General features: G+C 54.8%; 1 pseudogene; it reads right to left on the bottom strand.

The window, feature by feature from the left end:
* Positions 1–2,147: 2,147 nt before the first annotated feature.
* LOC119282159 lies at positions 2,148–2,845 on the bottom strand (annotated as a pseudogene).
* Between the last annotated feature and the right edge of the window lie 1,225 nt (positions 2,846–4,070).

Below are 4,070 nucleotides of genomic sequence, written 5' to 3'. Positions count from 1 at the left end.
CTTCATCCAAGTGCATCTATGCAGTGTGATGCGTAGCCGAGCCTCTTGTGCTCTTTCCGATTGATTAATCCAAGTGGTCAAGTGCATCGTCGTTGCAAATCTGGCATCATCGTCAGTGAAGTGGCCACCGTACAGCCGTACCATACATGTAGATCTTCCAGGTCCCAATTGCATAGATGCTCGACAGCCACCGGGCAACCAGCAGCCGCTGGGCGTATCATATCATATACACGGTGAGACATGGACGTGGTTGGGGGCAGCAGACACCACTATCATCTATGGACGCAAGTGGACTGGATCGGGGGTGAACCCACCTTTCTACCCATGCATCCCGGATCATCTTTGCTTGGACAGTGCACAAACCTGCAATTTCTAGCGTGCTTGTTCAGGTTCCGATGTCATTGGAGACACTGAAACTTCATTAGCTGCACAGCATGCAGTGGAAAGCAGGAAAAACAGGATGCAGCAGGGAGTTTTCTCTCGTGTGTGCAATTCCTCTTCCCCATTCATCTGTGTTGTGGCAAGGTGATGTGGTCCGAGGAATTCAGCGAGAACCATGTGGCGAATGGGCTGGCGGCTGCAGGAGAATAGCAGATACGCCTACCGGCTGTGATCTCTGGACTGCTCACCTTTGCTGGCATGTTTGGTCTCCTTCTGAACCTCAACACATTTTTATTCGCAGCAAAAATCATGTGTGATAAATGGTCCACCACGACCTCTACTACTCTAGTCCTTTTTGGTCTACTTTCAGTTTGGGTACAGTCTTGCAATGGATCTTCCTTCTTGAGCCTCTTATTGGCAACTTGCAACAAGTACAGCATCTGCATGTGATTGTCTCTGTTTTTCCCTTTCAGATCCTGGCAACTCGTAACTTCCTGGCGTTCCGTTATCTTTGATAGTGGAATGCGGAGAAAGTGTTTGCCTTCGTATGGGAAGAAAAAACTGTAGTTTCTTGTTGTTCTTGTCAGATTCTAACACTGGTTCGTTCAATGAAAAGCGGATTTGAACCAGTTTCTCGTCACTTTCACATACATAATGTAGAACTGATGCATGCATCTTACTAGAAAACAAGATGGACTAACCAAAAAACGCTTTCGCCCCGCTTTATATATAAAGCCATAACCGTCAACAAGTCGATACAAACACACGCCACCCCAACACGCGCACACACCCAAGGCTAGATACATAGGCGCTGAGCGCAGGTACACCACCCCTATCGCTACAAGAGCTACCAGGGTCCTCAACCGTGAACACCATCGCGAAGAGACGAAGCCGCATACGACGAATTATGAGCTCCAAGGCGGCGCCTTCAAGAAGGTCACGACACCAGAGCACCGCCACCTCCCGATCCTCGAATCAGGGTTTCCCCTGGAGCAACACAATGGGACCACGGCGACGCCTTCAAGAAGGGAACGAACTCGCCGCCGCCGGCCTACACGAAGACAAAACAGGTTTTCATCCTGGCCAACACTCACCGCCCCTGGCAAGGTACGGACGCCGCACCACCACCACCGATCGACGCACCCCAGTCACCATGCCGCCCACACGGCCATGGCCACCGGGCAGCACCTGAGCCACGGGCTCCGCCCACGAGCACCGTGCTCCCACCTCCAGAGCCGCCGCTCCGGAATCCAAGACCACCCCAACCCCTTCAACCTAAGCCACCGACACTGCAGTCGGAAAAGCACACCCTTTTGGCAAGAACGGGGACCAGCTGGCCGAAGCAGGGCAGGGGAAGCCATCGGCGGCTGCCGGCCACGCCGCAGCCACCATGCTATTTCACGAACCGGGGCCAGGTCTCTGTCGCCACCTCTGGCAACAGCAAGACCCGGAGGAGCATCTCCAACGGCAGCCGAACACGCGGCATGCTAAAAATCAATTTGCAGCGCGCCGATTGCCTGCTTTGCCTGCTTTGGCGCTGGCTCCAGCGGCCGCGGTTAATTTGGCACGCGCGTAGCTCCAGTAGGTGCGCTAAAATACAGCGCGCACGCTCTCACACAAACAGTCTGGACTATAGTGCATATGCATAGATAGATAGATTACGATACATAGATATTTCACAATACATAGATAAAACGGTACATCGTATAAATAAATAAAAGAACTACGGTGCAACTAGATAAAAAAAACTACGGTGCAACTAGAACCTACTCCAAGTCGTCCTCATCATCATCATCATCATCCTTGGTGGTGTTGTCCAAGGTATCGAGCCAAATGTCATCCCAACGTTCATTGTCTGTCCCGAAGAACGACTTCCCACCGGCGTTGACGAGATCGCACTGCGATATGGCCAGTGCCTTGTGCCGACGCCTGTCCGCCTGCTCCGCGCGGTGCCTTGCTGTCCTCTCCGCCTAGAAGGCGTTCTCGGCGGTGACGTCCTCTGGGTGGCGCCGGCGCCACTCCGCCATGGCTTGCTCGTCCTCCTCGGTGATGAGAAGGCGGCGTTGTCGCCGACGGTGGTACTCAAGGTCCTGGTATATTATCAGACGAGGCGGAGGGGTGACGGACTGCGCCTGCTCGCGCGTGTAGACGTCGTGGAAGTTCATCTGCGCGTGAGGCCTCCCTATGAGCCACGCCACCGCGTCGTACGCGCGAGCGGCCTCGTGCGAGGTCTCGAACGTGCCGAGGCCGAGACGGACATCGCCAGACCAGATCTCGGCGTAGTAGGCGCCGGAGGGGCGCTCGCGGACGCCGTGGTAGCCCGAAGATCCCCGGCGGCGCGACGGCATGGTGGCTCGGTGGGGGCGGGTTGGTGGCGGGGCGGGGAAGCGGCGACGAAGTGGTAGAGGAAGCGGCAGAGCATGCGTGGTAGTGTGGAGGGCGATGGGTAGCCGCGTGGCGAGCGCTGCAATTTATAGGCGTGCCAGAAGCGATGCGCCAAATCTAGTGCGCGGCTGCCCGCTTTCTCCCCCGCGCGCGCAATCATTTCTAGCGCGCTCTACTTTCCGGCCTCCGCTGGAGCACGCGAAAACGTCACGCGCGAACTAAAAGGCCAGTTTACCACGCGCGCGTCTTTTGGCGCCGCTGTTGTTGATGCTCTAATCGAGTCACCCAGCCTCTTTCTTTCATGATACCATCTTAGTTTCAGTGGAAGCTGCAAAATACACCAGATTCAACAAAGCAATGCAGGTAGAATTACAAGTTAATATGCTGAAACTTTTGACGGTGTCTAGACCAAGGTTTTGGTTATTGAATGGTGCATTTTTACCCAGGGGCGTTGGTAAACGTGGTTACCATGATTACCATGAAATTTCAAGCAAATTTCACAAATTTCGAACGAATTTTGTAATTGAATTTTGAATTGAAATTCTTTCAGAAAAGATATGGATAGCACTTGAACTTATATTATAATAAAAGAACTACTAGCTAGTGGAATGTTGTCTACACGCGTGTTATCAAGTGCTGTCATACCTTACTATACATTGAGCGTTTGAATTCAAAAAATTCATTTTTTTTGCTTGAAATGCCCATTTATTGAGGGGGACCGAACTATACGGTAACCATGATAAATCTCGAAATTTCAAGCGGTAACCAAAACCATGGTCTAGACACTATATATAAGAACCTGACCTCAACATGCAAGAATCATCAGCCCTATTGAAATTTCTAAAAAGTACACCTGCGAAAGAAACCAATAATTGGCAGGGAGAGAGGATAAACCTGTCACACGACAGCTCTCCCTCCCGCGCCGCCTCCGCGCGCCGGCAGGGAGGGCTTCCGGCACGGCCGCCCCCGAGTACTCCCTCCTCCCTCCTCCTCCCTCGCCGCCGCTAGAGGGCCTGGCCGGGCAAAGCTTTCCCGGGCCGGCGGTGGCGGGGCCATCTTGTTCCCCCGCGTTCAGAGGAGCGGCGCGGGCCCTTCTCTTCGGCTGGGGGCGCGACGTGGGCGTCGGGCGTCGTGGCGCGATGTTGCCTGGCGTGCTGGCGGCACTGGGTGGTGGCCACGTGGCCGGCGGTGCGGCCGGTGGTGGGTCATGCGGGGCCCTGCCGTGGCGGCGGATCTGGCGCGATGGGGCTCCTGCGGCGACGGCTACGGGCGGCTCGACCCGATGGCCCTGGGCGTCGGGCGGC

Source organism: Triticum dicoccoides, chromosome 3B (genome assembly GCF_002162155.2).
Source record: "Triticum dicoccoides isolate Atlit2015 ecotype Zavitan chromosome 3B, WEW_v2.0, whole genome shotgun sequence".
In the NCBI taxonomy this organism is placed as follows: Eukaryota; Viridiplantae; Streptophyta; class Magnoliopsida; order Poales; family Poaceae; genus Triticum; species Triticum dicoccoides.
Note: the sequence above shows the minus strand (reverse complement) of the source record. Positions and strands in the feature narration are given on the sequence as shown.